General features: G+C 42.0%; 1 protein-coding gene across 4 annotated transcripts in view; it reads right to left on the reverse strand.

Moving 5' to 3' along the window:
* Window positions 1-13,535, reverse strand: part of Nedd4l (NEDD4 like E3 ubiquitin protein ligase) — a 353,886-nt gene that overhangs the window by 263,128 nt on the left and 77,223 nt on the right. The gene's annotated exons all lie outside the window — the stretch shown is intronic.

Genomic DNA, 13,535 nt, shown 5'->3' on the forward strand with positions numbered 1-13,535 from the left:
CCTATCTCACAAACATTACTGAGCATCTACTGTATATAAGAAACTACTATATATCAGAAATTTAAATTTCATGGACTAAATACTATTTATCCATGACCTCCTGACATTCACCAGGAGGCACAATGGAGATAAAGTAATGAGGTGTTAATGCCTAACACAGACAATTGAAATGGAAAAGCAGTAAAGAGAATACAACAGAGCAGCAGAAGAGGAGAACCTGGACAGGGCCAACCAGCAATATGCAGTGCCATCCTCAAAGGATTTCTGGCCTTACTCCAAGCCTGTGTGCCCAGGAAGGCCCATAAACAGGCAAATGTTTAAGAATCACTGTAGGAGAGCAACTGAGGAATGTGTGCTGGCAAAGAAAAGACTCCCAAAAGTCAAGGTTGTTAGTCACCAGATGATAACAGAAAAGTTACGAAATCCTCTGTGGAGGTATTTTAAAAATAGGTTAGATCCAATCTTCCTGCCTAGCTGAGATGTGGCCTGAACTCCCAGCAGTCAAAGTTAAAGTCTTTTGCTAGGTGAAGGCATCAAGGGTCTTCACTAACTCACCTGGGGCAGGAGAGGAATGATACAAGATCACAGCAAGTGGGGGGGGGTCATTCAGAACACCACCTCACTGGATCAAGCCTCCTCCCAGGATGAAGAACAGTGGCCTGGCAGAGCTGCCAGCCAACCACCCACTGTGGCAAAGCCAGCCAGCAAGTATGTCCACCACCTACAGCTCACAGAAGGGCAAGGCACCTGAAGGAACACACTCCTCTCAGAGAGACAGCTGCTCCTACTCCTCCCTTGCTATTCAGCAAGTAACTAGTCAATGCAATCTAAATATCTGAGATCGAAAATGTGAGCCCAAATCACTGTGGTGTTTTAACTTTCTCTAAACACTAGGATCAAAAGTTTCAAGCCAGGAGTTAAAAACAGAAGGGTCGATGGTGGAGGGCAGAAGGGTAAATTACAGGTAAATGGATGTATTGATTCCAGACCCACTTCTCAGGATACAACAGGTCATGTTGTTCTGCTAATTCCATTGAAATCTTCATCAAACTCTTTTAACAGGAAAATGATGACAAATTATAAAACTGAAAAGAAAATCCACCTCTCTTACAAAAACAGCCTAACAAATTCTCATCATTCACTGTGAGAGACAACCCTGACCTAGACAAATCACACAGGACTCTTAAAATCACTGTTCACCAAAACACTCCTCAGGGTACATCTTGAGAAACAGTCACGGGTGTTTTTCTTTTCCTTCTTCAAACAATTCACAACTTTAATGGGATCCATACACTGTAAATCCATCCATTTTTCTTAATTTATTTCCCAAAGTAATCCCTCCATTTAAGAGCACCAACCAGGTCTTTTCATACTTGTTCCCAAATAATAAAGTTCATAAGCCTAGAGTTTGCACAAAATCTTCCAAGAAGAGGTAAACTAGGTCATCTACGTTAAAGATGAATTACTAGCTTAAGGATCTTGAGTTAGGGCTGGCGTGTAGCTCAGTGTTAAGAGTGTTCGCCTGGCATGCACAAGACCCTAGGTTCCCTCCCCATCACTGCAATCACCAAAATCGTCATCTTGAAACTATTAATGATTATGGATGGGTTCACAGAGTTTTAAGCACTGAAGAGGAAGGGGAACCATTCTCTCCACGAAGAAAAGTCTTACCTAGTAGTAGCAGCAGTTTCTTAAAGGCAGGACATCTCACAGAGGAGAGTAACCTACACATGAAAGGTAAGGTGATCCTGGGACACTCAAGGGCACTGGCAGGTTCTGAAGAGATTGTTGAAGCCTTGGCTGCAGCTGAGTAACTTTCCACTGGCAAGTGGCAAGGTCAAAGGACAGCAATCCCAACTTGGCTCCCAGGAAAGTGCACAATAGGGATGCTCTGCTCTGCAAAAGTCCTGTTCTTCTACCCTGGCTTCTGCCACAGCACAAGTGCCCAAGGCGCCTTCCACCTGGAAGCGGAGGTTCAGACTCTCAAGAGGTCTGCAATTACCTCTCCAGAAATGTAGTGAATCAGCCCCACACAACTCCGAGGAGGATTACATCAGGTATCCAGTCCCTCCACCTTCGGTAAATGTTTGGGGTACATCCCGTCTTAAAGGAACCTTCATAGTTCCCTGTGCAAATGTTGCCTCTCCGCGACCTTCAGCTTATGTAAACATACAGCTGGCTATGAGTTCTCAGAAAAAGGATTCTGGGTTGGTTCCATCAAGACAAATAGATCTGTGGCCCCATAGGTGTAAGACCACACATTTAGCCAGGTGACATTTCAATTCTCACCAGCTTCTTAGAGAAAGTAAATAATAGAATCTTAAAATACTGAAAACATGGATTCACCTTTCTTCTAAAAAAAATTCAATAATATCCTATACATTCTCACAAAGTTTAAAATTAAGCTGAATTATATCCCTTTAATATTCACGCAAGGAAACACTAGTCCACAGTGCCTCACAATGTGACTACATTTGACACAGGGCCTTTAAAGAAGGGATTAGGTTAAAATGAGGAGATACGGATAATCCAATCCAACAAAAGCCCTTGTAAGAGGAAATTTGGACACAGTTAGAGGACTAGGGACCTAGGTGAACAGGGGGAAAAGGCAATCATTGACAGCCAAGCACAGAGGTCTTGCAAGAAAGCCAATCAGCATGTTGGTCTCAAATTTCTGGCCTCCAGGTCTGTGAGGAATACATTTGTGTGGTATAAGCCATCAGAGTGTGGCCTTTGTTAGGGCAGCCCTAGTAGACTAGTAGAGTTAGGAAGAGAAAACAGGATGGCAGTAACCAATTAAGCAAAGTAACTGCATAAGACATGAGTCAAAACATTCTTTCCATGGGTGATTACAAAGGAAAGGGGCAGGGGTAAACTCCTGGGTCCCACATCCTTTGCTGGGCGTGCAGCTTGACTGGCAAACCCTATTCCAAGTCCAGCCCCTTTTTCAGGGCAGGGCCAGAGCAAAGCAGCAGGGCGCCATGCCGGAGAGGTGCCTGGGGCTGCAGCGGATGGTAAGGTGGGCCTGGAATATGGGTAAGATTTGCTGGCAGAGAAGAAAAAGCAGAGGGAAGGAAGCCATAGCCATCAAAAAGGCATTCAAAGTCCCAAGAACAGGACAAAAAGACGAAGAAAAAGGCAAGAGGAACTAAACCCACAATATAGAATGAGCAAGCACACAAAAAAACTGCTGTCTTCTTCTTTGTCATAAATTAAAATCACCTGCACTTTAACACCTTTTAAATTAACCAAATTTAAAAATTGTAACAGTCACTGCCAGTCGTGAAAAAATAAGGACATTAAGAGCAGTGGTATTAATAACCATCATGATAATTCACAAATAGAAACTCTTGAGGCTTAGAAGGAAAGATATGTTTTGTGTATGGTGATCACTGCAGGGGCACTCTACCCAAGCTATCTCCCTGGCTCTGACCTGTCTGACAAACCCTAATAAGAGCTGTGAGAACCGGGGCTGGTAACAATGATGGAGGCAAGTACTCTATCGGGAGAAAGACTCAAATTGACACAGCATTTCTAATAAGCAGTTTGGTAAAATATACAGAGATCACGGAGTAGGGAAGATCTGGATGCGAACAGACTGCTTTTAAAAATCCATTTGACAGGGCCGGGGATTTAATGTTCAGTGGTTCCGGCGCCTGCCTCGCAAGCACAAAGTCCCGAGTTTGATCCCCGATACCAAAAAAACAGAAAAGAAAATATTCTCCAAGAGAAAAAAAAACCAATTTCTTAGACATCAACCTAGTAAGATAGGTAAAATCGGTTACAGTAATTATCATTACTATTATAATTACCAGGTACTGCCAGCCAGGACAAAGTGCTGATATTTTGATATTATATCATTTAATCTTCACAAATTGATAAATTCTGCAAAAGAGGTAAATGTTGCCTAAGTCATTAAATGACAGGTTCAGCTGGTGTCTGAAAATAGGCAGCCTAACTGACTAACTCCAGAATTTGTTCCATTGAGAAAAATGATGTGGAATGCTATATGATATACAATGACGCTCATAACATATTAGTCACAGTAAAATTTAAACTACATTAGAATACAGTGGAATTAGATTCCAGACTGAACTCTTCAGGATGACACAGGAACTGGTTGTTTATTTACTGTCTTCTCAACTCCAAATACACCCTTTCCCTGTCTTTTTCCCTGTGACCCTGGGTCAGGGACTCTACAAATCATAATTTCCCAACTCCCTTCAAGCATCTCACTGGGGCCCACCTCCTCTCAGAACTCCACAGTGCTTTGAAGAGATTAATGATTCTCCCTTAACACTAAACTGGAAAACTTTTAAAAATAGAACTTCTGCTCTTAACAATCATAGTCATAAAACAGTATTTGTGGTAGAATGTTTTCTATTTTGGTCAGAGAAACAAAAGAGATATGATATTATCAGTACAACAACAAAATAATAACTGAAGTGCCTGTTATTTTGATCTAAATAGAAAGCTATAACTTAATCACACTTAAAGGAACATTTGAGGCACCTATCATCACAAGTTCTGATGGGGCAAAGCAGAAAAATGTCTATTTCAATATAATAGTAACTAGGTCCCTTATTTCCTTCTAGTCACACAGTCTGCTATCTTCTCTTCCAATCTCCACTTGTAAAGAGACTGGCGGCCTCCACCAGACACAGGTACTCGATACTCAATAAACACCTGAGATAAAGACTCTTTCAAAACTGAGTTTAAAAATCTGAAAAAGACAATGGAAAATGAGGCTTGTGATTGCAATTTTCAAGCTCCCTTTTGTTGCTGCACAGGAGATGGGAAATTAAATTCTCATTTCTGGAGTCTTCAGGATCTAGGCCTAAGTGCTCCTTAAATATCAACATTAAAATGGTAAGTGGAAAGATCTTTTCCTGAACACACAGATGTCATTAAGCCAGTGATGAGAAATATCTTAAAGGCAGTTGTTTCTACAAAGCACAGCACAAGGTAAGACCCCAAAAACTCCTTTTATACAGCTTGAGTTTCCAGCTCTGTCACTGGAAGACTGCAGTGATCCTCTGAGGTTTGGAACATGTGTGAGCCAATGTCCCAGGCTCTGAAATGTCACAGGAATCTCTGTTGATACCAGCTCCCCAAGCACAACAGGAAGACACAAGATAACCTTAAAAACTGAACGAAATTGCACCACATTAAATCAGAATTTCTAAGTGAGACATTCAAATTCAATTAGACATTCTGCAGGAGAAAGGAAAAGACAAAACGAACAGGCGCCTGCTATATAACGTTTATCTGAAATCTGCTATCACGACAACTTGGCATTCACAAGACAAGGCAGCACTGTTTTCACGTCAGACAGTGGCTTTGAATGCAAGAACTACACCAGGTTTACCAACCACAGGCATGAGTTCTAAGATCATTTCACGTTTCATTTGATTTTGGAAACTGAGAACGAGCCAGGGAAATTTTTCAAATATTCACATTAGCTACTTTCAATCTAAATGGGTGATTTTGATTGATAAGATATTTAGAGATTTAGATAACATGCAGATTAACACGTACACACATATGGTGTCTACATATCTAAATACATATGTACACATGTATTATATCTATCTATATATAAATGATTATTCTTATAACAGTCCTAACACTACCCTAGAGAGGGAACAGAGCTTCTTCCTGTAAATTACACTTATTTGTACACACAATCAAGAAGTCAGGTCCTGCTTTCTGAATCAGAAAAGGGGAGACCAGATCAAAGTTAACCATTACCACATGACATGACTGGGCACTTAAGTTTTTTTTTTAAACAATGACTGCCTTTCAAAGGATCATGTTTTTTTGCCTATTTCCCTCCCACCCCAATGCACTCATAAAATTTTATTTTATTTTATTACATAATTCAAGGATTCTTTAAAAAAATCCAATCCTAACAAATCATATGTGCCTCTCTGATAATACTGAAACAAGCAGTCCTATGTTCCCTAGTCCAAATAGTTTACATTATTTCTCCCATAGCCTCACTGTTTAGGGACAATAAGTGGTGCTTTTTAAAATACTCTCCTACATCCCCTGTGTATTAGTAGCTTTCCTGTCACTGGAACACAATATTCAACATCTGTAATTTAAACGAGGAAAAGTTGACTTGGCTCAAGGGTTCTGGGGATTCACTCCACGGTCAGCTGGCTCCAAGGCAGAAACATCATGGTGGAAAGGAATGAAAGAGGAAAGCTACTTAGCTCAAGGCAGCTGGGAAGCACATCAGGGAACAGAGGTAGAGAGGAAAGGGCCAGGGACTAAATATAGACCCCAAGGTCACACCTCTATGATCCACTCAGACATAGCCACAAGTGTGCTTTACTAATCCCCTTGGCAAATCACAAGCCAATCAAGTTGACAATCCACCCTAACCATCACATCCCACCTCTTGTCAACTTCATACCCAAACACAGCTCCTTAAATCTTCCAGTAAACTTAAGTTCATAATTCCACCTAATATAATTATCCTGCATACAACCAAAACACAATAATCCCTTCAAAGTCTTAACAGCCCCAGCATTGCTAAAAAGTCCAAGCCAGAGTCTCCCCTGAGACTCAAGGAAAACTCTTAGCAGTGAACCCCTGTAAAACATCAAAAATAAGTTACATAATCCCAAAATACAATGGCATAGGATAAACATTCCACCTAAAAGAGAGGAGTCGGAGGATAGAAAAGAATAGGACCAAAGCAAGACCAAAAACCAGTAAGGCAAACATAAGTCCTAAATGTAGCATGCCCAACATTCGGCATACATAGTGGTGAGATGTGAGTCACAGAGGGTTTGGGTGGCCTCACCCCTATCACTATGATGGCTACACACCACATGGCCTCTTTCTTGGGCAGGCTCTGCTCACAGCTTTCCTCTGTAGAGATTTCACATACCTGGTATCTCTGACTTCCTGGCATCTCCACTGGACCTTTGGCTTAATTCCTACAGCTTCAATCATTGCCCTTTCAAGGGGCTCCTTGACTGGTCTCCTAGACCTTCCTTTGAAATGTGGGTGGAAGCTTCTATGACACCATCACTCTTGTGTTCTGCATGCCTAACAAGCAGTGTCACATGGGCAAAGCTAAGGGCAGCCACCAGCTTAAGCAGTAGCCAGATCCCCTTGGACCAAGGGCTGCAGCAGCCTCTGAGTGCCTGGATTGCTCAGCACAGTGAAATATATCTTAGAAAACCAATTTCCTAGGCAGCCCTTGGGGCAGATGGCTCTCCTCTCAAATAAAACATTTATATTTTTGCACCCTTGAGCCTGCAATGGGTGGGGTATTAGTGATTCCTGAGATGCACTCAAGACAACTTCCTTGTCTGACTTCAAAGTATTTGGTTTCTTTTTAATGGTACTAATCTCTTCAGCAACTATACCTCCTCTGGCCTTTAGATGTGTTTCCTTTTGGGTCAAAATTTAAGTTTTCCAAATTTTCTGCTCTGCTTTTGGCTCCTGATTTTCACTATAAATCTTGCTAAAAAGCAGCCAGCAGTGCCCATGCCACAGCTGTTAATGTTCAGCTGCCTTGAAATTTTCTCCACCAAATCCATTAGAACCACTGTCTTCAGTCTTGGTCACCTGCAAAGTCTCAGGATGTGGGCAAAATGTACACAAAGTATTTGCCAGAATGGCCACTAGGCCATTTCCCAAGAGCCTCCTCTGAAACCCCAAGAGCCTGGCCTTTACTTTCTGCATTCCTATCAGCATTCTAGTGTTCTAAACTCTGACCAGAATCATCCATCAGTCTCTGCTTACAGCATTTTAGGGCTTCTCTAGCCCATATCTCCAAACCTTTTCAGATTTCTCCCACAAACCAATTCCAAAGGTTCTAAACCTCATGGTCAGGTATAGTCAGTCACAGTAACTATCCCACTTCTCTACTACCAATTCTCTGTATTAGTCAGCTTTCCCATCACTTGGATACAGTACCCAATATCCACACTTAAAGGAGAGGTTTAACTAACCTCGTGGTTTCAGGGGATTTTGTTCATGGTCAGTTGGCTCCAACCTACAAATATCATGATGAAAAGGCATGAAAGTCAATCACAGCTGCTTAGTTCATGGAAGCTAGGAACCAAATAAGGGGAACAATGCCAGAGAGGAGGGATGAAGGACTAGACAAGACCCCAAGGTCATGTCTCTATGACCCACCTAGACAAATCCAGAAGTGTGCTTTACTAATTCCTTCACCAGATCTCAAGCAAATAAAGTTAACAATCCACCATAATCATCACACCCTGTCAGATGTCAACCCATTTAGCAGTTGGAAGGAGGGACATCTCCAATCCTAGTAATGCATCCTCCTTGTGCTAACAGAAACCAAAGTAGCAGCCATATGTCTAGAATCCACAGTGTGATGGTCCAAATTGAATCTTCCCATTCAGTCCATCAGGAGAGTGAAGCAGCCATTGTGCTACACACGAAGAAACTGATGCTCAGAGAAGAGGACCAACAGGCCTAACGATGGCATGTGACCAGGAAGTGGGCCTCAATCACAGGTCTATCAACCCAGAAAAGCTGCGTTCTTCCCCATCCCTCTCATCAGAGCCATGTTACAGCCAATTTGACAGTTGTCAGAGCAGAATGAAACCCTAAACAATTCTTTCAAGGCCTTCAATTATCTTAGAAAAACAGGCAACCAGTTAGAACAAAGACCATTGCACCTGTTTTTTCTTCACTGGCGACCACAGCATGGGAGTGAACAGCATAAAAGTTTAATTCAGCAGCAGAACTTTGAGGCAAAATGGATGGATTATGCAAGACATTCCTTTTCAGAAAAAAACACTGAGAATCTATCACTAAAAATGGAAAGGAATCCTTTGCTCAGAAAAAGACAAAAGAATCCATTGATTACTACACAAAGGAAGCAATCTGATTAGAGCTTTCATAGCAAGCAGTACCAATCTACACTTCTGTAATATGATGAAGGAACATACTGGACATTTCCTCATGCTAGTGGCCCTTCTTGGAGCAAACAGTGGGCTTTTGTAAGCCTCAGGAATTGTGATTTTAATTAAGTAGCAAACTCACCAGCTGAGACTTGACGAGTTCCTTGACCTTATCTCGCTGGCATAAAAATTTGCCCTTACTTTGCCTGTACAGTAGCTGCAAGACTTCATACTCCATCCTTAACTAGACCAGAGTTCTCTGAGGCTACTGGTACATCCATGCTCCAGCCACCTTCTGATGCTCCGTTCCCAGTCCTGGGTGCCAACATCTCTCAACAGGATGCCTGGGGCAGCCTCCTAGCTACATCCCTGTCTCTTATCCTTGTCGAGTGCCATAAGCACTGAACCAACACTTATTGGCAAAACAACAAAATATAAGTCATATCATGTCACACCCCCAAATAAAACTCTAAGTCCAAGAGTCTCAACATGACCTTCAAGTCCCACTCACACACCTGCATAACTTTCCAGCTTGACCTCTCCCACTGCATCCCTACCACCATCACACGCTTAGTTGTAGAAACACCATACACTTGAGGGAGGACACTTTGCTATGATTTCCTAAGCTTCCCCACTTTAAGAGGGTAGCAAGGAGACAGATGTGTGAGCTCAGCTGTTCTGAAGTCAGGCTCCTCAGACACAGCCATCTCAATTCAGCCAATCCACGTGGCTGTACCCAAATGAAGAGCAACTCTACCACCAACAAAGGCAGACAAAAGTTCTCTGGCCCCTCATCTGTCCTTAACAACCAGGAGATATAGGGGTTTCTCATGTTCTACTTTGATAAGTTTTTTCCTGCACTTGTTTGGTTATTTTTAACAAACATGCATTACTTTAAATATTTTTTATTATAAAATTGATAGAACAGGTTATTCTGAGTATATCAGTACTATTTTCTCTCCATGTCATCAAAACAGTCAGTTCATTAAGTATTCTGTTCCCCAAAATATATGACTGAGGGTGCCGAAAGAATATATTTGGGGGCTCCTATGCAAAGGGGGACAGATATTAAGGAATTCAGCTGTGGCCACATCTTTTTTTCCCCAGTCCATCCCTAGAACATGTGCAACAGTTAGATAAAAACTATGAAAAATAATCTCTCGGTTTTCAAACAGACTAATACAAATTTCAGTTGCATTGTTAAATGGCCAAACATATTAAGTAAGTGTGAGCACTTTAGGTTTATGGGTCACATGGAGGCAGAGATTTGAGAACACAGAAGAATGCCCAGAGAAGGGCAGACATGGCCTCAGGCCTGTCAACTCACTACTGCCTGTGAAATGAGCCAGTGTGGTACTTGCAAGTCTGGTGGCATCAAGTTGTCAGCCACACTGATCCTTATGCCATCTGTTAGGGACTGAATGTCTCTCTACACAAAGTGGCGGGGTTCGGGGGTGTCTTGGGGAGGTGAACACGATTGGTTCACAAGGTGGGACCCACCTGAATGCTATTAGGGCCCTTATAAAAAGACATGACAGAGCTTGCTTCCTCTGTGTTACATGAGGATACAACAATGAGCCATCCGCAAACATGGAAGTGGGCCTCACCAGATACCAGATCTCTAGTACCTTGATTGTAGACTTCCCAGCCTCCACAACCACAAGAAATAAATGCTGATTGGTCAAGACACTCGGTCTATGGTACTCTGTTATCACAGCTGGAGCTAAGACACTGCTTTTCAGATCCAGTAGGTATCAAGGCATCAGCTATGTATCCGTGCATATGCTTGACTGAAGGAGGGGACATAGGAAAGAGAAGGAAGGAAGAAGGTGCCTAGCAATGCTGCATCGCTTTAAGTGGCCACCCTGCTCACTGTTTATCAAAACGTAAGTCATTAAACTCATGGTTATGACACCAATTCAGTGGATCCTACTACTAAAATAAAAATAAAAATAAAAATAAAAATGGATTAGAGTAAAGAACAATCACTCAACCGGAAATTATCAAAACCCAAGAAGAGGAAGGAGCCATTGGGCTTCAGAAAAGCCCAAAGTAAAGGCTATAATGGAAAGCATCCTCTGACCTTCTGCCCTCAGGACATAGAAATGAGAATTCTTCTTCTCCAAGGTGGGCCAGAAAAACCAGAGCCCCTTTCCCTCAAAGCCATCTATAAACCCCGAAAACATTACTGTAACCTTCTCCCAATTGTTTCTGTGTAACCAGCCGTAAGTAAACACCCTGTGGTAGAATCAAGCATATGTGAATGAAAGAGAACTAGTCCTTAATTTCTAAAAATGAAAATCAAGTTGAGAAATGCAAGTAACAGCAGCAAAATCATGATGTGGAGATCTGGAGATAAAAGCTGAAAGAGCCATTTAAACAAATGGAAATGGCTGCCTCTGAGAAGTGGGGAGTGGATATACTTTAGGGCTCTGAGTCTTCTCCTCCCTTTCACTCTCAAGTGCAAACTTCCCTTCCTGGCCTGTAAGGTCTTTCCTGGCTTCCAAACCCATTTCCATTGGCCCGCTACGGTGCCCTCTTCCTCCTCACAGAGCCCCACCCTCACTCATCTCCCACAACTTCCTGTTCCTGTAAGCAAGGCCTACTGAGTGACAAAAGGGACCCCTTTCTGTGGTGTGGATGGAGTGAGCCTACAGCATGGTGTTTGCTATCTAATTTCCTATAATAATGAAGATGCTTATGTCACATGGACCACAAATCACGTGGAATAAGTGGTGCCTCAGTTTACAAACTTAATTCTTTCCATGATTTTGGTCACAAACTAAATTGGATGAGAACTGAATCAAATTTCCCCATCAGGTCAACACTGAACGTAACTACTGAATTTAGTTCAGTTTTCATCCAATTTGGTTTGTGACCAGAATCGTGGAAAGAATTAAGTTCATGAACCGAGGCACTATTACATTTCCTTCACAAGATAACCAGAGCACAGCTCCCTGCCTTAAGGAGCCCTCACACTCAAGGAGGGGACTTCATGGCATGCAGGTGCTGTTCTCCACTTTTGGAAAGACATTAAATATTGCTCAATCACACTTCAAGTGATTAAGGTTTTCTGCCAGACAGCCTTTCTTATTACCCTCGAATGCAATATAAACATCTACAGTAATAGCAGGTACCAAAAGTTCAAAATAAAGTACATAGAAGAAATTTTTTAAATGTTGTTTTTAAAACATCCATTTCTTAATTTTTTTCTTTCTGTGAATTAAGAAAACTGGGCTATTAATTATTCCATTTCAGAGCCAAAACATGTCAGCTGGTGCACACAATACTGGATGGGCCACTTGTGGAATAACATGTTCAGTTCTCAGTTGTATCCTTTGAAGGAGTTAACGAAATACAAAAACATGTCCAAAGAAAAGTTCGACAGGAGTGCTGGATCTGGAAAAGTCTCTCCTCTCAGTTCCCAAATCTTAATGCCTCACTTCATTGGCTTCTCTGGGTCCCATCTCAGGGGTGGCAAACCTACGACATATATGCTGCAGCGGGCTGTTTGTTATCTCTGGAAGCTCTAAAAGGTTTGCCATCACTGGCAAACTTTTGCTCTTCATGACCTGAAACCTGGTAAGCTGCACTTAAATCCCTCTTACTCCATCACCTTTTCCTACTCACTCTGTTTCTTGCATATCAAATAAAATTAAGTCCCTTGAAGACAGAGAACCCCACTGTACCTTCTTTATGTTATTCTTGCCCTATTCCAAACCCAGTTCCAACCTTGGGGAAAGAGTACGCTTAGCAAATGAACAAGTCCCCCAGGCAAGCAGACAATTTGTAGTTAAAATACTTCATTAGTAGCTAAATCCGCAATATCTCAACCCAGTGGCAGGACTCTCACTTGAAACACCTCATGCTCCGCTCAGGTAGAGAACAATCCTCCCTGAAGCACTTTCTTTGACAACCAATTAAATGAAGGAAGCTACTTCCCACAGAGAGCCAAAATTGTTATTAACATCCACAGTAACAACACATGAAATGCCCTCAGCATGAGAGTTGTTATCTTCATTATTTTCCTGCTTTACCTCTAAGACACAAAAGTTTCAAGCTGAGCTTACTCTTATAATCTCCCTTTGATTCCTTAGTTGAAGTAGGAATTGACTAGTAGGTTTGCTTGTAGAACTACCTATATTTAACCACAGGGGGGAGCAAGGATTCAGCTTCCTGGCCAATCACCCTAGGAGTATTAACCAATGAACAAAAGAAAATCCAGTGTCTTCTTCAGGAAATGTGGGCAATGATTGTCTAAATAACCAACCGGGATCTCCTGACATGAGACAACTTCCGTTCTTTCCATACCCACCCTGGCTTTGGCTTTCCACTCATTAAACATGTGACCCAGTAACAAACAAAACAATCCCACAAATCACGGGATGAAGAATATTCCAGTCATACACCAAGAATACCAATGAACAGAACTTTGTAAGTGTGTTAATTCCGCAAGAAAAGCCAAGAACCAGTGGGGAATTTACTAGAAAGAGTTAGGCTGTGGCCAAGTATGCCAAAGGTTAGTTTCTGCAGAATGCCCAAAATCACAACTTGGAATTTCACGGTTTGCACTAATGCAGCTTCTAGAAAGGCAGAAAGTGACTTTTATCTCTGTTCAAGGTCAGATGACATCCACAC

The sequence above is a fragment of the Heterocephalus glaber genome, unplaced genomic scaffold (assembly GCF_053883595.1).
Source record: "Heterocephalus glaber isolate CG9 unplaced genomic scaffold, H.glaber_assembly_v1.0 deba00000331, whole genome shotgun sequence".
Taxonomy (NCBI): Eukaryota; Metazoa; Chordata; class Mammalia; order Rodentia; family Bathyergidae; genus Heterocephalus; species Heterocephalus glaber.